The following is a 24,273-nucleotide window of genomic DNA, read 5'->3' as shown; positions in this document are numbered from 1 at the left end:
GCGACAGAGAGCCTGTCTGTGCATATGTGCTTCATCACATAATGTGATGCGATCTAGGAACATTCACATGGTGCACTCAAAAGGTTCTGATACCATCTTAGCAACACTGTCCCCTATACTGTAGCAAAATCCTGGATACCATCCCAAAATCTTGGATGTTGTTAGGATGGTATCAGAATCATAAGTTGGTAAAATTGCACCATGTGAAGGGTTTTCCAAGATCCCACCACATAATGTGCAGCATCACATTGGATTAACAGAAGGAATCTCATAACTTCTTTGGTGGATCTCTAACTTGAAGTTAATCTCCAGTGTAAAAACAACTTACCTATAGGTCTATTTTTGGACAGTAATGATTGTAAATGTTCACTGGGGACCAAATTAATCATAGTAGTTTTGAGTAAGACTGGAATATGGATTTACAACAAAATAGCCGATAGTAGAGCCTTGAGGGTAATCTCGCTCCATCAAAGAAAATCGTTGGCTAGGCTCATTATAATATCATTACACCTACAGGTTGTTTTTCGCCTTTTAACGCATCTGTTGTTGTTCTATCAGGGTAATGAGACTCTACCAGCTCTGTGCTTCTCTAGTGGGTGTCTGCTGTTGCTCCAGTCAGACAGTGAGCCTGCATGACCAGGGTGCTCTGTGCTTGCAGGCGCAGTTACATCTCAGCAATACATTTGTTTACAGTGAGAATCTGATCCCTTCTTTGGTGGATGGATCACTTTGCTGCCCTGTTGTTCCTCTAGTGGGGCAGTAAGAGTAACTTTGTGCTTCCCTGGTGTCCCTCGCGACTGTGCTGTTGCCCCAGTAGGGCAGTAACTCTGTGTCTCCCTGGTGTGTCTCTAGCAGCCGTGCTCCTCCGCTAGTGGGGCAGGGAGCAAGCCCATGGCCGGACTGGTATGTGCTTGTAGGGGCAGTAACCGTGGGCACCAAGGCCGACAAAACGGCAGGCTGTCAGTGATCCGACGCGCTAAATATACCCCAGACTGACAGTGGCAGGTGTGCGCGGCACTGCCAGACTCTCGCACAGCACAGGATGGTCCGCATGCACTGTAGGTCACACTGTGCAATCTGTGCGTGTGTGTGTGTGTGTGTGTGTGTGTGTGTGTGTGTGTGTGTGTGTGTGTGTGTGTGTGTGTTTGTGCCATGGGCTGGGTGTGGTGGGGGCTGGGGTGCCACTTCTCCTCATTGTGCAGTGAGATCTGAACAAAACGCAACCCAATTTTGGGTTTCTCTCCAAAGCCAGCTGGTCTGGCTTTATTCATTCTTTTGTCTTCTTCCTTTCTTTCTTTGTTTGTTTTTTTTTCTAACTTTTGATAAGTGGCCCGTAGCAGGTGCTGACGGGCAGACTGAGCTTCCTGGAGAAGAACAGCAGCAGGACTGGTAAGTCTTCATTTTCCCGATTGTCCGTCTGGGCGTTCGGAGACTTCTCAGCCTCTGAAAGCGCCTCTTCTTTAGCTGTGGGGAGACGGAGGAATGTCTCGGCCACTGGACACGGCCAAAGTGGTCAACTATGGAAAAGTGTGTGTGCTCTTTTACGACACAGTGATTCAACACGTCTCCTTTGGGGAATGCGAACCTGAAAATAGAAATAGAAAGGTACAAATTTAGAGGTGAATGCTGTTCGGTGAATGGTTTGAAGCAGTAAAGGGATATGTTTGTCTTGCGTCCTAGTATAGAGACCCACCGTGTCATCAGAAGCTTAGAACTGTCTCCTACTTGTTTGTCCGTTTAAAGAATTGAGGTGACCTATGGTATCAAATGTCATTTTACACTTTGGTAATCTACAGAAATGAACTAAGTCCTTGACTTTATTCAACACAGAATGCCAACAGTGTTCAAGTACATTACAAAGAGGTAAATTGGAAATGATGGTGTCAGTAAATAAAAAACAAGATTGTTATGTTCTAACTGGTTTGTTCACCATCGCTGAGAGATCCAAAAAAAATCTGGTAAAGTTACTTTACAAGACAGGGAAAATATTACTGTGTCATGTTTTGTTGTGTCAATACGAAAGACCCAGTTTTCCTTGAGATCTCCGCTCAGAACAGCTTACTGTCTGTGTGTGTGTGTGTGTGTGTGTGTGTGTTTAGTGTGTGTGTATATGTGGTGTGTGTCTGTGGCTGGTCTGTCTACTGTCAGTGGGCTCCTTCGAGCCCCACGCTGCCGTAATGTCGAGGGACCCACAGCTGCAGGAGTGGTCAGCCACCGCCAGCCCCAGAGCCCTGATCATGAAAGGCACATCAAGGGCGTTTCACAGCGCCCACAAAATGGCCTGCACCGGCTCCCCTGGCCACAAGGCTGCGTCTCGCCTTACAGCTTGGGTTTCAAAACAGCCTTGAGTGATACACGTCTCTTTGTCCCGCTGCAGACATACCCTCACTACGCCATAATTGATGTTTTATTTAATCTGTCACTGGGTGGGTGATTTTCCTTGACATTTGTGTTGGTGTTGGTTGGAGTTCAGCTTTCCGATTATTATAAACTTTTCATGCTTGGTTGGAACGTCAGCCTTATTTATGTAGTTATTTATTTATTTATCTATTTACAAGTTGCTGACAGAAGCAGAATGAGAACTTGTTGACAAGATAGTTTTGAATGTTCTGGCCCTGTGGAGGAACCATCTTCTCTAGCGTTTCTGATTTTCGATTCTTAGCCCTCAGTAAATGCTCTCTAATTCCAGGGTGGGTTCAATTTCACCATAAATTAAACCAACTGCAGACTGTTGTCTGCATTGTTCAGTCTGAAAGATATATGTGACCTTAACCCATTCCAGTCATATTTTTTTCAAAGTTATTTGTGTAGGCAAATAGCAAATCCTTTTAATTTCCCTAATAACTTAAAAAAAAAAACACTGTAGGCTGTCGTGTTTTAGGATTACAGTGGTGCCTGGTGCCTGTGTCGCCATTTTGTAGTCGCCGGTTTCAACATGGTTGCCCATAGGCAGCATGTGACTGGACGGGACGGGCTCTCTCAGTGCTGCTGTTTGTCTGTGTCCAGTCCAGTGCAGTCAGGGCAGGAGATTTAAATATCTCAGTGATGTCAGGCCTCTGCCTCTGCCCAAATGTAGAGGTTGCGGTGGGGCACGTCTCAGTTTGGGAACAGAACAAGCTCCAACACCGCCCGGCCCCCACTACTGCCCTTAGGCCTCCCAACACACACACACACACACACACACACACAAACACACACACACATATTTACAAAATGCTTCTATTGATTCTTATCGCCCCTTTTTTAATTAAAGTTAAAATATCACTACATTTGAGTACACTTTCATATGAAGACATGCTTGCACAGTCCATTTAAAAGTTGTATTGTGTATGCTGGTCTTCAAAATTCAAATCCATCAGAACATTGTATTGCCTGTGTGTGGTATTTGGTACAAATGATAAAAAAAAAAACATATTGATAAAAAGTAGAATCCTCTTTCAAAATGCAAACATTAGGCTCGCTTACATGGACACTTCTATTCCGATTAGAAAAAAATTAAAAAGTAAAAAGTAAACGTGACTATTGAACGCGTTATTCGGTGTTTCCTGGGGGGAGTTTTTTGTGGGAGCGAGCGCGTTCCCCGCGTTCTCCGTGGCGAGCGCGTTCCCCGCGTTCTCCGTGGCGAGCGCGTTCCCCGCGTTCTCCGTGGCGAGCGCGTTCCCCGCGTTCTCCGTGTTTGTTACTCATCCGTAATGGGCCACAGGTGTACCGCTCTGGGCTATTTGTTCAATGCAACATGTAAATGACCAAAAAAAGCCCCCGGTGGCCAATGAGCTAACAGACGAGCGTCACAGATGAGCATGCGAGTGTCCTACTTTCTCAATGACAACCAGTGCACAGAGACCATTAAAAGGGGTTAACTTTTAACAGTGCAATCAGTCATTATTGCCTCTGTTTTGCATTGTTTTCTGTCCAACAAGGACACGCTTGAGTTCCCAAACCCATCAGTCTGAATTATTACCATGAATTTATGGCATTGTCATAAAATTAAATTGAAATAGTTATTATTAATGATTTCTAATTATGTACATAATTCATATTATTAATTAAAGTAAAAGTTACAGTTGCTAAAACAAGAAGTTAATGTTGAGCCTATGTACAGGTCTATGCAATAGAGAAGGTTTCATACTGAAAATAAATTTGTCTTAAAAATCTGTGCCACAGATTTAATCAAGGGTCTCTTCACAAATATCCACACATGTCCAACTCATTTTATTTGAGTTATAAGACATTTACATGTACCATTGTCCTCACACTGTAGGCTGTATTTCTAGCCTAGCAGAAGTATGTTCAAATTCCATCAACATTCGCAGAGAACATGTTTTCTTCAAACAGATCACTTGAACATTCTGTAAACATTCCATCTCACTAACCCTCCGTTCAACTCTAAACATGTTTGTGGACAACTACCTCCTCAAACTGTTTGCAAGTGTTCGTAAACGTTCACAGAAAACTCAAGGCAAACAGAAAACTGTTTGAAAACGCTTGTGAATGTCTGCCAAATATGTTTGTGAAATTGAACGCACCTCTGGATTAGGGTTAGGGTTGGGTTAGGATTAGGGATAAGAACCCTGCAACTGGCCCGGCCTAAGAGTGGATGTGGATGTCGTGCAGGCCGGACCTGAGCCCGAGTTCAGCTGTGATGTGTGTCTGGAGCTGGGCCTGGGCGTGGAGCTGCGATTAAGCTGCGATGGTTGGGGTGCTTGGGGGGTTCCATGTGTTTGAGAGGACACCGTGCTGTGGCTATCATCGTGACACATCACTGGAATTGCTGGCATAGTTCGGGCATGCTGAATGTCAGGCAAGGAGCTGAGATCCCTTAAATGAACAAGGGTCAGTCTCAGACTGGCAAAACAGCACAAAAACATTGCCAACGGACAGAGACATGACCATTTTCAGATGAATAAATATTCACTGATATTTATTCTTGAATTTCCCCTTGGGGATCAATAAAGTATCTATCTATCTATCTATCTATCTATCTATCTATCTATCTATTATAAGTCATTGCTGGGCAAATTGGGTCTGTGAGCTGTGACAGTTGATTTGAGGGACAGTTTTCAACGTGATGGACTGGACATACACTCAAAGGAAATGAGCCATAGGCAGTTGTCCTCCACATATAAATGTTTTCCCCGACACACACACATGGAAGATTGTTTTATACAATATGGATATTTTCAAAAGGCACAAACGTACATGTCCACAGAGTGACTGTATCTCAAGGCCATTGAGATGATGTGGGAGGCCATTCTCATGACCATTACAGCACTGTATTAATGGGGCTACTGTCCAAACAGCAAATCCACTGACACTACAGAAATGACCTGGGGTTGGATAACGGGCTGATATAGCAGGTGTAGTGTTGGAAAGCTACCACTAGTATGCACTGTAGAGCTGTGGAATATCATGCCCAGTCTGTCAGTATTGTTCAATGTTGCTCCATGCTGGGTGTGTGTGTGTGTGTGGGGGGGGGGGGGTTAGTTAGTCAGTCAGTGTTTTTATTTGTTTTGTTTTATTTATTTTTTTTTAAATCACAAATAACGCATATTGTGGACATAACCCCTTCTTCCCCTTACACACACACACACACACACAAACACACACACACACACACACACACACACACACACACAAACACACACACACACACACACACACACATCTACTGTACTGTATGTAAGTCCTGGTGGTGTGCAGGATGTGCCATCTCCTGTTGAAATGTCCTTTCCCCCCTGTTGCCCCGTAGGTGCCGTGAAAAGAAGCCTGAACACGCTGAAAATAAGCTACACTGATGGGACAGTGAAACAGAGTGATAGAAGCAAAGAGGGATCTGAGCTGGAAGTCAAAACAGAAGGACAGACGCAAGTGATATTGGTAAGGTTTCCTCTCAAACCCTAGTCTCTAGTTAATATCTCACAGTGGTTAAAACACTGAAAAGACTGTAAAATACTAAATGCAAACATACATCATGTTTCACCACCTTTATCCAAAAAGAGCTTTTGTGTGTGAGGGGGAAAGAGCTTAAACATCCAATAAGTACTTTTTGGAAAAGAGATGTAAAACGTACTAAAATGAGTCTATTCTATATCCTCAGACCCCCCCCCCCCCCGCCCCGCCCCCCCGCTTCAGTATAATATAATGTATACCTATATTATTCCTTCAGTGTTGATTAAAACTACAGACACAATTTGTCATCAGTATGCCTACGTAAATTTGGTGTTTTCACACAAGCAGGCCATTGGACTTTTTTTTTTATCAAAACAGTATGCTGTGCATCTAGCCTCTTTGTAGACACACATAAGATTCATAGCATACAATGAGACCGTATGTGGCTCTTAATCGGGCATGCGTTTGGGGTGTTCTGAGGTTTCGTGCCCAGTCCACTTTTGCTCTCTTGTTGCAACGCGGTCCTGCCGAGATTGAGTCCGCCCCCTTCCAGCGTGAAAATGACTCTCTCTCTCTCACTCAGCTTGGATAGTGGTGTGACTACGCCACACTGCCCGGGACCGTGCGTCTGAAAACTAGAGAAGTACCAAACCACACGCACGGGACACGTTACCGGGCCGATTCTACACCCTTCGCCGTGTCAAACCGCCGAGGTCAAGATCGGCCATTCAGCTGAATATTGCAATCGTTGTCACCTCAGAAGTCGTGAGCTTTTTTGATAATTCACTCGCGTTACAGTTGGTTACCTGCGAGCTCGTCTGTAGTTGCTTTGGATTATAAAAAAGTGGGGGTTTGTCCTTTACGCGTGAGAAGTGTCCACCGCTGCCAATTCAGGTGGACACGCAAAGCCCTTTGCAGCCAATGTTCTTCGGAGGACTAAGCACACTGAAGTGTTATGAAGTAAGTAAAGTGCTGTTATTGCAACCTATTTGTACGATTGTGAAACGACATGGACAGTTTTGAACTTGTAGCATAGTACACATACACGAGTAAGGGTAAACTAGAGTTAAGTCTATTTTAAGTTGCCTGGATGTAAAATATAGGGTAAGAACAGATTTCTTATACGTTAACTAATATTTTTGTGAAATTTGTCAAATAAATCACAGCTATCCTTATTCAGCATGCATCCCCTTGTAGGCTACATCAAAGTACATAACAGAGCACGTTGTAACAGGATCACTAAACGTAATATTTCATAACCATTTGGTGCTTTGGATGAGATCACGTTTTATGTGACAACGGCTATTTGAAACAGTAACCATTCTGTCATCTAATAGTGGTAGTGGGTACATTGTTAACGGATAATAGAGTTTGCCTTGAACACATAAATTAACTATTTTACTGCTGTGAGATCCATTAAGCTCTCAACAAGATCACCTGAGACGGAATGACACTCTTTCACTAATTTCGCTCGCGGCTGCCCAGGGACCATTAACAGCCTGGCAGCGCTGAATAGAGAGCCTCGGGCCGTTTTCCTCCCTTGAACAATTTCACACACTGTGGAGGTGCTCACGCACTGTAAACGCTAATGCGCGTGTTTGTGAAGGCACATGTGTGTAATGACACCGGTAATGTGCCGTTGCTCACATAAATTGGAAATCTGTGAGTTGTTTATCTGTGCGACGATGCTAAAGGCGTATTATTCAGAAAAGGGGGATTCCATGACGTTAATATCAGCGGAGATCTCTTCAGCGCAAGCCAACGTGAGAGATTTAGCCAATTTGTTTAGTCCGTAATGACTTGTGATTGATTTAGTGAAGTCAAAGACTTTTAGTGAACTAAAAGTTGCCTAGATGGAAGAAGCAGTAGTCTGCCGTCTCATGCTTTGGTCTATGCTGCATTTGATTAGGCTATATGGTAAAAAAAATATGTGGGAATGTGTGTCACGCACCGCGCCGTCCTCTGTAAACAGCGACAGAGGACTAGATAGGCCATGTGTGAGTGGTCACTTCTGCACGACTCCGCCGAGTTCATAATAGGAGACACATTGTCCAGTGACATGGCATAGAAATAGAACAATACTTCAGCTTATGTTGTGGACTATTGGCTTGGAACTGCTCTTGCTTCAGCCGTGAGTTTATGTTATAAAGTTGCAAAGACAAAGGTTAATGTTTCCAAGATCAACTTTGCAATAAAAAAAATAGCTAGATATTTCAACAGCCATATCAAATTATGTTTGACCTGTTGTTGTATGCCCTGTAGAACAAATCTTATTTCCATTTTAACATTTAGTTTCACAAAGAGAGTTAACATAATGTTGCTCAACAAGCAATTTTGGTTTTGATCTGTGTACACTGGTATTTAAATGCTTATATTTAGACCTCAAATGAGAGCTTTAGTTTTTTCAATTCCAGCTCTCTCTCTCTCCCTCTCTCCATCTCTGTTCTGTTGAATGTAAAATTCATGACCCTGGGCTTGTGTTCTCCACTCCCATCCTGAGTGGACGGAGGAGAGTGGTGGAGGCTCAGTGCATGCATCTTACAGTAACCCACCTCCCCCTGACCTGAGCTGAGCTCCCTTATGAATGTGATTGCACTATGCCGACTGATCCTCCAGACATTTACGGGCCATGGGACATGTTCAGCAGTGTAACTTTTAGGCACCTCTGCAGTCAAAATTAGTCATGTGTGTGTGTGTTCGCTGACCTCATGGCAACACACTGAGGGGTGTATGTGTGTGTGGCTGTGTTGTGTGGTTGTGTGTGTGTGTGTGTGTGTGTGTGTGTGTGTGTGTGTTGTGTGTGTGTGTGTGTGTGTGTGTGTGTTGTGTGTGTGTGTGTGTGTGTGTGTGTGCGCGCGGAGCAGACTCTGCAGTTTTCAGTCTTGCAATGTCATGCATGGCGCTGAAGGACTCAAATATGTGTCTCCTTTCTCTGTTTGTCAGGCATTGCTGCAGTATGATATCAGTATCAACATTTGCTCTCATAGAGTCTGTTCTTGAACAGCACACTGTTTTTTTTTTTTCAGTGTCAGAAAAATATTTTCTCTTTTTTTTGGTAAAGGTTGTGTTGGAAGTATTCACAAGGGTGTTTTGGATCAGAATAGAGCTGCCTTTGATGTTTAGGTCTGCACACAATTTCTGTTATGGAACTTGTTATGTGAAGTGTTGGTGCACATTTGTGTATGTGCGTTTGTTGTGTGTGTGTGTGTGTGTGTGTGTGTGTGTGTGTGTGTGTGTTTGTGTGTGTTGTGTTGTGTGTGTGTGTGTGGGTGTGTGTGTGTGTGTGTGTGTGTCTGTGTGTCTGTGTGTGTGTGCATCTTTGTGCATGAGACACAGTCAGAGGGAAAAAAGTGAGAGAGACACAGAGACATAGAGAGAGAGAGAGAGAGAGAAATAGAGAGAGAGAGAGAGAGAAATAGAGAGAGAGAGATACAGTAAATAAACAGATTAACCCTTAAAGGTGTAGGTTTTTGAACATTCTAAGTTCCGCAACAATTGAAGGTTCTAAAATTCTATGTTGAATTCAATGAACCCAGATATTCTTTAGAACGTTCATTTCTCAACATTCCCATCACACCGGTGTGACGGTACTCCTTTAAGGGTTAAGATACAGTGGCAGCCCTCCTCAGCTCCTCTCTGTGCTCCACTGCTCTGTGCTGCAGTGGATGGGTGGTCCAGAGACGCAGACCTCCACAACTCCCATTGGTTTACACAATTAGCCACCAGCCTGTCCAACAGATGTCTCTCTATATAGGCGTCTGCACTCTGCATGCCACAGCATGGAGTCAGGGGGCAGCAGCTCCAGCACCAGCCGCCCAGTGGCCTAGCTGCCCAATGAGCTCCCGAACCAGCGCTCCACTGGCCTGGATGACCACCATGAGCAGGCTGATCATGAGAATGACCACTGCACACGTGAATAAAAGGCCTCACACACACACACACACACACACACACACAAACACACAGACACGCAAACCTACGCTTGTGGAGGCCTGCTCTGACACTAGGTTGAAATCTTGTGACTTAACATTTATAGGTATTTACCTATTCCAACATGTCAGGCTTTCATCCCTTTCCCTCCAAGGGGCAGAAATCTGTTATTTACCCCCCCCCCCACCCCCCCGCCTGCTCTGATGCCCAGAGGTCATTTTACCGCCCGTTAATTTAGACGTGAGTTGAACACTTAAGCTTATTTGGGCGCTTCCATGGGCTTGTTGCAAATGACTGGCAGAAAAACAGAACATGTCTCACCCTGCTTGGATTGACTGCTCTGCTTGTGCGTTGTAGTTTACCCCACAGACAAATAAACGAGCGAACGGGTGAAATGGGTCACCAGGGACATTGCTTCCTGGTCTTTTCCTTGCACCTCGTGCCCAGATGGTGGCCGAGCCTGGAACGCATATGGGCCAGATTGGGGCCAGTTCAGAGCCAGGCCCGGGCCAGACCTGGGTCAATGGGCAGTTTAGCTATGAGAAACTCTCCCCCACTACATTTTGTCAAATTCAATTTATTTTTGTCACAGGGCTAAAATAGTCAATTCACCATATTACATTCTCCAGAGCTGGGGTTTCACACAGAGTGCTCTTTGTATGTTGCCTGTATGAAGCGTTAATCAGGGAACAACCCCCATTCCTCAACACACACACACACACACACACAGACACACACACACATACACACCCACACCTACGTTTGAATTAAGTAGGATATTTTTAGCGGATCATGTGTTTGTCATTTAGGATGAGGTGAAACATGAATTGACATGATTCCTAAAGAGAAAAAAAAAATCCGGAATTTAGTGGTCATTCCAGAAGCTGTAGTGGTACACTACAGTAGACTCTTGGGAAGCAAAAATGGCAGATGAAAACTCACAAAAGTCCTCCTTGTCATTCCCCTCTGTTTGTGACACCTTAGTTTGACATTCTGTAAATAAGTTTATTAAAGCTTGCATGGTACAGTATTGTGTTTTACAAGTGGGCACTGTTCAAGGGTCTCTCTCCAATGCGAAATGCTTCTCAGACATCAAGAAGCAGGACTGTGTAACGTTAAGTCTCAAACAAGACCACTTCCTAAGCGTAGTGTGCTGTATGCCATGAACATCAAACGCTGGTTTGAAATATGACAGCTACAGTGAGGCTTGCTGTGTGTGTGTGTGTGTGTGTGTGCGCGCACGCTTTTCTGTCTTTAGGTACCTGTCTGAAAGCTGAAAGCGTAGTGTTTTACGTCTATAGGTGGCTTACAGAAGAGTCTGCTGAATCATTATCATGGCTTCAAAAATGTCAAAATCTGAAGGATGCGTAGAAGTCTATTCTACTTTTGTGAGCTGTCTTTCCGGTCGCAAGTCCTTAGGGTGGCATTTAACAGGCTACGACTTCAGGCTTGTGAAAGAGGAGAGACTCTCCAGCAGAGTTGAGCTCAGAAAGTTGGGCTTGGTTGTTGGAGTGCTTTGTTGGAGCCACCACAGAGGATGAGAAGTACGACAGTCTCGTAATGGTGCTTTTCTATTGTACGCTGCTCCTCGACTGCTGGCGCCTATCAAGTGGCTCGAGACTCTTCACTCACTTTAAGACAGGTTTGTGAAAAAGCCTGTGGCGTTGTGGACTGTCTCTCTCCGTTCCTCAGCAGGGGTGTCTGTCTATCCATCTCCGTCTCTGCAGCGGACGTTTGTTTAGGGTAAAAAGTTCATTATTTTATTCAGGGAAAGCGGTCAGTGCAGCGGGCCGGGTATATTTAGAGGAGGAAGCGTCGTGGAGCAGGAGGAGAAGGGTGTGGGTACCTGCCATCGCCCTGGCTTGGTTTACAATCCGCCCCGAGAGCTCTGATGTCACTTCCTGCCTTAGGCCAGGCCACTCTCTCACGCTGAGAGGAAACGGACACACACACACTCTCTCTATCCTCCCTCTCTCTATCTCTCTCTTTCTCTCTCATCCCTCTCTTTCATACACATGTGCACACACACACACACACACACACACACACACCTATGATCAGCCAGCTAGCAATCAGTTTCACAGTAAGAGAACAGTCAAGAAACCACTCTGTGAGGAGAGACGTTTTGTTGCTTTAAGTGGACACAAAAATTCTGTATAGTTTTATGCATCTATCCTCTGCTAAACATTATTGTCTGATGTCTTTATGCATTGATTAACTGTGTATATGCATTTGTGGTGTATGGCTGTAATAGACATTAAACAAGAGCTCAGCTGTCAGACCAACTTTCACCCATGTAATAGTTTATTTTTAGTGTTGTGGTGTGTTGTATGTGTAAGTATTATCCGGAATGATTTGCCTAGCTAGTCTAGCGGTAATTAGTACAGTACAGTACATACTCTAATAAATGTTTTTTTATCTAGTTTACATCCGTATGTCGAGTATAAAGTGAAGTAGTTTAGTGGTTAGTGGTGGAAACAAACACACACACACACACACAAAGACACATGTAGGTCAACACACACACACATGCATTCCGTGTCTCCATATCTCTGGGTGAGAGGTGGAAAGTGGAATAGACTGTTGGTTTGTTTTATCCCTGGGGTCCCTACCTGTGGACTCGGCCCACTGGTCTGTCTATCTCAGTACACACACACACACACACACACACACACAGATATCCACACAAACCTACTCATACATGCACCACTACACACATACACCCAGTTCTGACACACACAGAGCGCAATTGCAATGTTTCCGAAAACAAAACACAGACACACACACAAAAAAACATTCCTGAATCCTGGATAATTTAATGGATTCTTCATTAGACCATGCTGCACCCTTCCCACCAAGTTTCATGAAAATCAGCCTGGTATAGTTTTGGTGTAGTTAATGTAAAAAAGACAGAAAAGCAAACAAACAAATGACATCAGAAACCCCTCCTTGACGGAGGTAATAAGACAATAACTTCCCCAGGCGTACTATAGGCATACTTCTAAATATAGCCTATCACAGGCTTTGGCCAGATGCCGGCCAGTCCCAGGACATATCCTGTTAGGTCCAACCTGCTTGTTTTGAACTGGTTGTTTTCCTCACTTGTAACATCACTTACTGTAACCTTACACATTTTTCATAATCACTCCTGAAAAGGCATCTGCCAAATGCCTAAAGACCTTAAAGATAATCTTGTATGTAATACATTTTTAAATCATAAACTAGGTTACCTATTGTAATAATTGTAATTATAATGATCTAGTATTTAGCACAATTCAGTATTTTTTATTTCAGTTTGATACACTTTGACCGACACTTTTTGAAGCATCTGATTCGGTGCCAATCTGTGACAATCTGTGCCCATTGACTGAAGCACTTTAATAAAATCAGTGAAATCAGAGTCCGAATCAGGCCTGCCAAGTGTGCATCAGCTGTTAGTAAATAACCACTCCCAGCTGTGGAATCCACAGAGAGTCAGTTTAGTCATGTGTGTTCTGCATTTTATACAGACTGTTTTGGTAAATGTAGTCTTAGGGGTGGTCATGCTGGCTAGCACAAAAGTGGAGTGATGATTTAAAATGTCTAAGTTGCTTGCTAGTGCAGTAGAATAAATACATCAAGTAAGAGACGAAACCAGTAAGCTTACATCCTTCCATTTAGACATAAACTAAAAAAGGGGGCAGCCGTGGCCTACTGGTTAGCGCTTCGGACTTGTAACCGGAGGGTTGCTGGTTCGAACCCCGACCAGTAGGCATGGCTGAAGTGCCCTTGAGCAAGGCACCTAACCCTTCACTGCTCCCCGAGCGCCACTGTTGTTGCAGGCAGCTCACTGCGCCGGGATTAGTGTGTGCTTCACCCTCACTGTGTGCTGAGTGTGTTTCACTAATTCACGGATTGGGATAAATGCAGAGACCAAATTTCCCTCACAGGATCAAAAGAGTATATATACTTATACTTAAAATATAAGTTCTTATCAATATAAATGTATAGGGTTTTTATAGTGTTGTTGAAGCATTTAAATTGTTCTTACACTTACCAAACCTTATTTTTCCAATTTAGACATGTGAAGTACAGGGCAAACAGACATTTCCATTAGTGTGTGTGTGTGTGTGTGTGTGTGTGCAATGCATGGCCCCTTGTGTTGTTAATGTTCTTTACTTAGAAACACTGTTCCTCAGAACTACCTGCATGTGTGATGTGCGATAGTTGAGTGTGTATTAGCTTAATGTGTTAGCGTGTGTTTGTGTTATTAGCGTGTGAGTGTGTGCGTGTGCGTGTGTGTGTGTGTGTGTGTGTGTGTGTGTGTGTGTGTGTGTGTGTGTGTGTGTGTGTGTGTGTGTGTTAGTGTGTATGTGTATGTGCTGAATGACCTCATGTGGTCTGTGGCTTTGGGATGACTGCATGGTTTCAGTAGGCGCAGCACTGTGGGGGCCGTGGTGAGCGCTGAAGCCCGCCGCAGCTGGGACACTTCTGCTCACCCTCAGGAAGCCATGAAACGAGAGGCCAACAGCGCTGCTGCTGCTAATGGTAACGCAGCTGCTGATGCTAGCACTGAGGCTAGTGCTAACGCTTATGTAGCTGATTCTAACATAGCTGCTGATACTAGCGTTGAGGGTAGTGCTAACGCTAATGCTGTTAATAGCTGCTAATGATAGCGCTGAGGATAGTGCGAACACGAATGCTGCTGATACTAAAATATTCTGCTGAGGCTACCGCTAAGGCTAACGCCGCTTCAGCTGCTCCTGGATGGCCCCTAAAGTCTGTGTGACGAACAGCATCACATCTTTTAATCATGCTAGGTAAAAAGAAAAAAGACAAAATGAACGAAGGCACTACAAAGGCAGAGACTGACGTGTTGATGTGCCTTGGACAGTGTCTTTCTCTCTATCTCCCTCTCTCTGCCACTCATTCTCTATCTACCTCTCTGTTCCCCCAATGTCTGTCTTTCTCAGGCAGGTGTCGGCTGGCACAGAACTCTGCTGGTGTAATTAGGGCACAGAAAGTTACACTGGCCCCCTTTTCGCAAACTTCCCTTCGCTGCAACAAAAACCATCAAATGACAAGTCCCTCCCACTTTAACAGAGAAAACAGCTAGAACTGATGTTACTCAATTTTTCTGATGGATAGAACTGGGCCTTTGTGTGACACACTGCAGATCAGCTCAGCTGTCAGCACCATACATGCAAACCGTGAGAGAACCATAGGCTCTAATGTTCTAGGTTCTAGTGTTCTAGGTTCTAGTGTTCAGCTGTAAGCACTGTGAGAGAACCATAGGTTCTAATGTTCAGCTGTAAGCACTGTCAGAGAACCATAGGTTCTAAAGTTCAGTTGTGAGCACCATACATGCAAACCGTGAGAGAACCTATGATAGGTTCTACTGTTAAGCCGTGAGCAGTAGACAGACAGGCAAACCGTGAGAGAACCATATAATAAGTTCTATTGCTCAGACACACAGGCAAACCGTGAGAAAACTATGATCACAGCCACAGTGAACATGCATGTCCCTGTGGTCTTCTTTGGGGTGGGGGTCGTGTATTCTCTGTAGCTGGAGGTCAGGAGCTGTAGGTCTAACAAGCCAGCAGGCCAGTGCTGTGTGTGGAGGGCAGTGATATGGACTGGGAGACTGGAGGGTTGGGAGGGGGGGTCTGGACAGTAGAGTGTGTGTGGGGTGGGGGGGTCTGGACAGTAGAGTGTGTGTGGGGTGGGGAGGTCTGGAGAAGTGGCGGGTCAGGGCATGGGAATGTAGCGGACGCCTGGGAACTGCTCTTCTGCTGTGCGGTTAGCATACCACAGATCTGTGTCTCACACACACACACACACACACACACACATACACACACACACACATACACACACACACACACACACACACACACACACACACACACACTCTCTCTCTCACACACACACACACACAACCCACAACCCCCCTCTTCACTGTCTCGTTCATTTGATTTTTCACCTACTCCCTCTTTTTTTTATATCTGTTTCACTTTCTTTCTTGATCTTCTTTTCTTCACTCCTTCACTCCGTCTGTGTCTGAATATGTACCTCTTTCTGTAGCTTTGCTTCTTTCACTCTATCATCTCTCTCTCATACACTCTCTCTCTCCCTCTCTGTCTCTTTCTCTCTCTGTCTGTCTGTCTCTGGTTTTGTAGCTTTCCTTCTGTCTCTCTCTCCCTCTGACTGTGTATTTCTTTTTATAGCTCTGTTTTTTTCCCGCTCTCTCTCTCTCTCCGTCCCCAACGCTGATAACGCACAGCAGTGTGTTCTGTCTTCTTTTTGTCCTTGGGAAGTTTTGGTGGCAGCCCAAGTGAGAGCAGACTGAGCCGAAGCCGAGCTGAGCTGAGCTGCCCGCTGTCCCCATTCCGGCTCTGATTGATACAGTTTCCCTGCTGCCAGTGCTCTGAGCTGCGACTGCTCCCCTGACAGCCGTGAAGCAGAAGCACTCACTGTTAGTGACTGGAACAGCACTGGGCGCTAGGCTAGCCGAGAAGATAAACTGGGTGAGCTGGACACTACAGCCCTGTGAGGAACAGCGAACAGGCCACTTGTATTCCTTGTGTGCTGGAATGCAGTTGTGTTCCTAATGTTTTCTGTAGGCCGGGAGGACAACAGGTAAACTAATAAAAGAGTAGATGACTTGTTAATGGAAAGCCTATTAAGCCCCGCTAATCTCTTAAACAGCCATTAATGCCACAGAAAACACCCTTTGTAACGTCTAATCACAAAAAAATGCAGAGAAAAAAAAGAAAGGAAAATTATTCTCTCTCTCCCTTTTTCTCTCTCTCTCTCTCTCTGATGTCATAGCGTGGGATTCTTTGCCAGTGACTCAGAGCAGAGGCTGTGTGTGTGTGTGTGTGTGTGTGTGTGTGTGTGTGTGTGTGTATGCGTGTGTGTGTGTGAGTGTGTGTGTGAGGGCAACTCAAAAGTAGCATTCACAGGATTAGTGTGTGAGGATGAGGGAATGCCTCATCTGGTGTTTCACGCACACACACTCGCGAGTGCTGTGGGTCTGAAGCCACTGTGGTCTCTGGGTCTATAATTTACGGTATAAATTATTCTTACCTGATATGATAAGACTCTTTTCAAACTCTTGCCAGAGTTCTGTTTTCACCTTTCGGTTGGCATAAAGTAAAGGATGTAATATCGTATAGAATCATACTTTGATCAGTTTGTTAACCCAGTCCAGAAGGCTGTGTCGTGGTGAAAATGTCCAGATAGAGATGGAAAATCAGCTGGACCTTCTTGATTTTGTCATTTGCTTGGTGTGGTCAGTTCTGTTTCTGTATTTGTGCACCGATTCGCTGAACCGAGCAGCCAATGGGAGTGATCCCTACCACCCAGGGCTCTGTTGCTGCAAACGAACTGGCAGAGAACCGTTGGCTTGATCTTCGATGCACTTAAAGGCCAAAAGGTGTGTGTCTGTGTGTGCATGTGTGTATGTGTGTTTGTGTGTGCATGTGTGTATGACTTTAGACCCACACATGGGGGGGATCAGAAACCTCTCTTGTTACTGGGGTTTCTTCTAGCTCACAGCAGGGGCATTCAGGGTAATCTTATTACTGCAGCTAGTTAGGTGCCCTTCCACCCTGTGAAGAGGTTGTGTTATTGTTTTTCTGTGTGTGTGTGTGTGCGTGCGTGTGTGTGTGCGTGCATGCGTGCGTGTGTGTGATGTTTGAAGAATGCAGAGTGGTATCACTTACTGTATTGTGTGTTCTTCAGGGGGTGTCGGGGGGGGGAGGGGTTGGCATCTCATGGAAGGAAGCACCTTTGGACTTTTCATTGTCTGCCGGCTCTGATTTCACTTCCTGTGCTTCCATGAGGGCCTTTGCGAGCGTTTCCTGTCTCTCGGCCCATCTGTGTCACAGACCGTCTGTTTGTCAGTCCTTACTTCCTCCTTCCAGACACCATCAGACCTCTAAACACACTCCGAAGAGTCCACCTTTCACCCTCTTTCTCCTCCGAGCACTATACTGTATACGCCAGGCGCAGTTCAGCTCCAGATCTTTTCACGTTGAGGAATCTGACTGGCTGCCACACGCATAAAGGGCAGTTTCTCAACGTGTTTCACCCTCCCACAATTTAACACAAGCTGCAAATCCACAGGCGCAATTACAATATTTGCATTATTTGAATATTTAATTAGAAGTGAATAGATATTTGAATATAATGCACCAGCGGAGGAGGGGCAGTTCTAGATCATATGTACTAGGTGTGCAAGCCCTTGGTCAGTTCCCCTTAGAGAAGGGAGCCTGCAGCCGTGTTTGCATTGGACTCACCACAACTCAGTCCCACACGCAAGATAAGTTGTCTCCAGACGTTGCTCTTCCCAATGCAGTTCACCTCACACTTTACTGAACGTTATTGCCTAAAGGCCGTTTGATTGTGAATACTCTCCTCGCGTTTGTCTTGTCTGTGTGAGCGGTCGAAGGGTAGGTGGAGGGCAACAAGTCCATTGGGGTAGTCCCCCGCCCTCCCCAGAGCCGAGGAAGCTCCCCTCTGAAGTCCCAGCATGCTTTTTAGCGAGCGTGAACTTGCCCCAGCCTCCGCTGGCTGGCACGGGATGTTGGCTGTTCAATAACCCTTAAAGGTGTGGGGTTTTTGAACATTCTAACATAAGATTCCGTTCCGCAACAATGAAAGGTTCTAAAATTCTATGTTGAATTCACTGAACCCAGATATTCTTTAGAACATTAATTTTCCAACGTTCCCGTTAAGTAAATCGGCCTCTTTCACCCCATTGCTGGCACCAGTTCACTCAGACGTATCATCACATTCCTCAAGCCCAGAACGAGCCCGCGGCGGAGATTGCGCTCACAGTGACACACACCTACACCAGCCGTCAAAACACACACATACACCACTTTCTCGTGATGAGGCACAAAACATACACACACCTACACCAGCCGTCAAAACACATGCACACCACATTCTCCTGATGAGGCAGAAAACATACACACACCTACACCAGCAGTCAATACACACAGACACACACACACACACACACACACAAATACACACACACACACACACACACACACACACACATACACACACACACACACACACACACACACACACACACACACACACACACACATACCACTCTCTCCTGATGAGGCATAAAACATACACACACCTACAGCAGCAGTCAAAACACACACACACCTCTTTGATTTGTGTGTTTGTTGTGATCTATAAAGATTGCTGCTGCAACACCAAAATCAAAATGTTCCCCTTTGGAATGAATAAAGTAATCTGTCTATCTATCTGTTTATCTATCTATCTATCTATCTATCTATCTATCTGTCTGTCTATCTACAAGTCTTTGTATTTCCTGGAACGTTTGAAACTCTTGTAGAGTTCCGTTTTAATGTTGACTTACGTCAAGGAAATAGATTGGCCGATATTCAGACAAACACACACACACACATACACACATATTTTCTCTGTTTCCTTCTTTTATTCTCTTTGTACCCCTCTCTTTCTCTCTCTCTCTCTCTCTCTCTCTCTTTCTCACACACACACACACACACACACACCCCTTAAGTGACTGTGTGTAGTACATTCAAATCCTTGTGGCCTCATGTCATCGGAAGATAGATCTAGTGCTTTCCTCTCTTTTTCCTGCTCATTTACGAGATGCGTTTCAGATGGCGAACAGGAAGAGGGCATTCAGTAGCGACCGCAGGTCACGGAAAAACATCCCCGAGCTTCGCCCCATCAATCACCCTTTGGCTACAACAGGGCAAGCCCCCGAGTCTAACTACACGCTGGACACTAGGTCTTTTTACTGATAGAGAGAGAAAGAGAGAGTGAACTCCTTCGGTTAGATGTCTATAAAGATGCAGACACACACACACACACACACACACACACACAGACACACACACACACACACACACACACACACACACACACAGACACAGTGTTTTATGTGTTGCTTTGGACGGTCATATTACTGTAGAACACGGTATGTCAAATCGCGCTAGTCTTTGTTTGAATCATTGTCACAGCTGAAAGTGGCCTGTAGTGATATATCATTGCAGAGCCACTCATGCTGTGTCCATGTTTGTTTGTGTTAGACTCTGTTTGTGTAGCTGTGTGTGTATGGCAAGTCATTTTACCATTAAACCAGTAGGGCCTATGGCAAGCCATAGCCATTTAGTTTTCACCAGTCGAAACTATATTTGTCATAATTATGTTCATTTCATATCTGTAAAATAATTTTGACTAGTTCTAATTAAGTTACAAATATCTATAATGTACATTTCCACTAGTGAAAATTGTTGGTATCAAGAATTAATATTGTGATTGGTGAGAAATACATTGTTTTTTCACAAACATGCTGTTCTCAACACAAACACACACATGCGCGCGCACATGCACACACATACACACACAAAGACTCACACACACACACACACACACGCACACACACACACACACACACACAGGCACGCAGGCACGCACACACATACAGTACACACACAAACACACATACAAAGCGCTTTCAGATATAACCTCCGGAGTACATGCGGAGGTTTGTCAAACGGAGGTCCTACCCTTCGGATGATTCAGATATGATGCTAACCTGCGGACCTAATACTGACCTTATACGGACGTATGTGTGAACGACATACACGCACATTACAGAATCTCCGTGTGGTTGTCGAGTGAGGGGTGGGGGCTTAGAGTTCACAAGATGCGAGATATATGACGCAGAATATATGCGGCCGCTGCCTGTCACAGCTGCTTTTTGTTTACAAAGTGTAGCCTATGCATTATAGGCTAAAGAAGAGAAATCTATTGTGCGTAGGCTAATACTTGAAGTAGGATAGTCACGTAAGTGCGCACATACAGTATTTGTATGTGTGCTTCGAGTAAACACATTTATCTGTTTTCAACGTTATGTGCCAGAATCTGGTTTGCGTTGGAGAGAGAGAGCATGCACACACTTTATGGTAGGCTACCAGCCAATTCAGTAGGCTAACTCAAGACTTCAAGGCCATCATACAACGTTTTTAAGCAACAAACAAAATACTACATAACAAGTTTTTTCATGATTTATTTTTTTCCAAAAGCATACTATCCCCATGCAGGCGCGCGGGAACATATTTTTGACCATGGGTGCTGAATAACAAAATAATGGATGTCCAACAATTTCTCCCCTAGCATGATATGATTTGAATTTAGACAGCTACGCCATTTCAACGCGGTGTATGAGTAGGCCTAAGAGCGAGAAGTTTTATAATGCCCTTGCCACTCCGACTCATCAATAAAAACTGTGTGCACACACACCAGACCAGCACTTGACTTTACATCATTAAACTATTTCAGTATATTGCTTTTCTGATTGTCAAAACCACACCTAACTTATGGCGTCTCCACTCCACAGCAAAAGTGTCCTAACCACGTTACAGCTGTTTCTATCTGAGCGACTCCAATAGTGAAAGGATTTCAGTGTCATATTTCGGTGGCACTAGCTAAGCTGTCGTGGAACTCGAGATGACATGTCTACTGATAGGCAACAGGTCTCACCAACACGAAATTCTAATTGCAAAAGATGCATCCTACCTCATCTGTTGTAGGCTACTGTAGTTATTCGAAATTGGGCTTTTCACAATCCAACGATATATCCAAAGTGCGAACTAGTTGGTGATGGTTTATGAAAACTGCCAGTATGCATGCTACACGGAGTTCTGACAGGGCTGTGCATGGCCTAATAAGCAGGCAAGATATAACCCACGATCGCCATGGTTTCGTTGTCAATTCGTGTTTGTGGTAATAATGACAGCAACAATAAAACCATCTGTATCTTACGATCTTCATCATTCTTGACAGATCACCAGCCTCCTCTGGATGGTCATATGCATAATTAGCCTATAGCCTACCTTTAGTTTTCATTTAATTTTAAACACGAATCTACTGTCTTTACTGCCGGGAGAGAAAAAAATCCTGTATTCTTTTCTGTAGCCTAATTCTGCTTAAGGCTATCAATGAACAGAAAACCGTGTTGGCTAACAATTTATTAAATGTTATTGTCGTCAACGACGTCGCTGTAGGCTACTGCCTTTTCAGCGCCTTCTGCTTATGATGATTCAGTCTTTTGAATTCGTTTGGCCTTGCCATGCAGTTGTAGGCTACAACGTGACATTCCCTTCATGTGTTTTATCAAAATGTTGTATGCCCTCATGGATAGTAGCTCCGTGATGTCTGCACACACACACACACGATCACCCACCTCTAGTCCTGCAAGCGTAAACCTCAATCGATCACCTCACTGCCCACCTTCTTGACAGTGGTCACATCACTAACAATTCTCACGCTCCCCTCCCTCTCTCTCTCTCTCTCACACACACACACACACACACACACATACACGCACGCACCCACACACGCATACACTCACACACACACTCCCTTGTGCTCTCTGTTTCACTCTCTCTCTCTTTAGCTCTTTTTACAGTAACGCACACACACACTTTCTCTCTCCCTGTTCTTAAAAGCTGTTTAGATGTTTTGTGTTTGTGTGTGTGTATGTATGTGTGTGTGTGTGTGTGTGTGTGTGTGTGCGTGTGTCCGTTAGTACTCGCTCCTGATGGTATGGTCAGGGTGCGTGCCTGTAGAGACTTCTATGCAAAGTGGCTCACAGGTTTCGTTAACCCTGCGTACAGGCCTCATCAGTCATCACCCTGGTGGAGTTTGATGCTTTATTTACATCCTCCTACAGTACTGTACAAGCATCAGTGGAGATCACTAGTGTGTGAGCGTGTGTGTGTGTGTGTGTGTGTGTGTGTGTGTGTGTGTGTTTGTCCTGGGTTGATATGGCCTTTGTGTGGGGATCGCAACTGTGTGAGGTAGCTGAGCTGAGCTGGACAGTAGCCACCACCTGGTGGCCTGAAGCTCTTGCTGTGACACGAGATGGCACACGGACACACACAGACTTTGACATACACACACACACACACACACATACACACACACAAACACACACACACTGTGGTGACCTCTGCTCTCAGGCCGCTTAAGGCGAGGCCATGATGTCATCAGCAGGCACAGGCATCAGGAGACGGGGGAGGGTGTGGCCCCAAGGTGCCTCTGGTTTCATAAACACAGACACACACACACACATCCTCGCTCTATCTCTCTCCCTCACACACACACACACACACACACACACACACACACACATGGTCACATGCAGAGTTTAAGCCAGAGGAGCTACTTTGCCCGAGTGAGATTGAAGAAAACACATACACACACACACACACACACACACACACACACACACACTCCTCTCTCTCCCTCTCTCTCATACACACACACAAACACACACAAACACACACACTCCCTTGCTCTCTCCCTCTCTCTCTCACACACGCACACACACACTCCCTTGCTCTCTCTCTCTCTCTCTCTCTCTCTCTCACACACACACACACACGCTCACATGCAGAGTTCAAGCCAAAGGAGGTACTTTGCCCGAGTGAGGTTAAAGGAAACACACACACTCACACACACACACACACACATACATACATACACACACACACATGCTCACATGCAGACACCTAGCCAGAGGAGCTACTTTGGCTGAGCGCAGGTTTAAGAGATTAAAGGTGAGGCTGGTGGCTTACTGTTACGTAAGATGCTAGTCAGTGGCATGCGGGAGGTGTTTGTGGTGGAAGGAGCAGTGGCCAGGTGAGACATCAATGGACACGGGAGGAAACGGCCACAGACGAGGAACTAGAGAAACACAGATCGACAGAGATAACGACAGACACAGAGAGCTAGAGAGAGAGAGAGAGAGCGAGAGAGCAGAGAGAGATTGTGAAAAAAGTAGTGAAGCGACTGAGAAACATGGCCTGCTCTGAGGTGAGTTCGGACTCATTTATCCTGGACGTTTTCATGTTTCTAGGCCAACCTCAACTTTCAGTGTGCAGAAGAGACTGCATCCGCTGCCACCAGCCAGATGTAGAATTTTTTGGTGGATGATGCAAACTTTATTTATAAGTGTATCAGAGAAGACTCACTACCGCAGCCTGGAAAGCTAACAGCCAGGTAAAATCCTGGAGGTGCGTGCATGCATTATTTGTTTGTTGTGTGAAATTCAGTTTGGATCAGCATCATTTCTTTATTGACCTGTTTATGGATTCATTCTCCCGTTAGTCTATTCATAGCCTTGCAACAGAAGTGACGAACAAGCAGATGTGTTTGTTTTTTTTTCTCTTCTCTCTCTCTCTCTACATTGGTATGCTTTTCAAATTCAAATGAAGAGATACTGTCAAAACATTAGCTTCTCTAAACTTCCTCTTCAGGGACAGACAGCGTTCTGTTCACCGCTGCCTGCCTGGCCTCCTGTAGGTCTGCCATTTGTTTGTAGTTCTGTGTGTGGGTGTGTGTGTGTGTGTGTGTGTGTGTGTGTGTGTTTCTATGTGTGTGTGTGTG

At 45.0% G+C, this 24,273-nt stretch overlaps 1 protein-coding gene across 3 annotated transcripts in view; it reads left to right on the top strand.

Moving 5' to 3' along the window:
* Positions 1 to 1,213: 1,213 nt before the first annotated feature.
* mef2ca (myocyte enhancer factor 2ca) overlaps positions 1,214 to 24,273 on the top strand; it is a 51,532-nt gene continuing 28,472 nt past the window's right edge. For 2 of the 3 annotated variants that reach the window (XM_076283999.1, XM_076284001.1), the window contains exons 1-2: positions 1,214 to 1,389; positions 5,750 to 5,877. The gene's annotated coding sequence lies outside the window, so the exon portion shown is untranslated. Of the gene's footprint in view, positions 1,390 to 5,749; positions 5,878 to 6,507; positions 6,850 to 24,273 lie in introns of those variants that run through there. The other variant, XM_076284000.1, reaches the window with a different exon arrangement.

Source organism: Alosa pseudoharengus, unplaced genomic scaffold (assembly GCF_046254945.1).
Source record: "Alosa pseudoharengus isolate Yale_2024_CS ecotype anadromous, Long Island Sound unplaced genomic scaffold, YU_APseudo_1.1 YU_APseudo_1.1_scf_14, whole genome shotgun sequence".
NCBI lineage: Eukaryota > Metazoa > Chordata > Actinopteri > Clupeiformes > Clupeidae > Alosa > Alosa pseudoharengus.
This window is presented reverse-complemented; position numbering and strand designations above follow the sequence as displayed.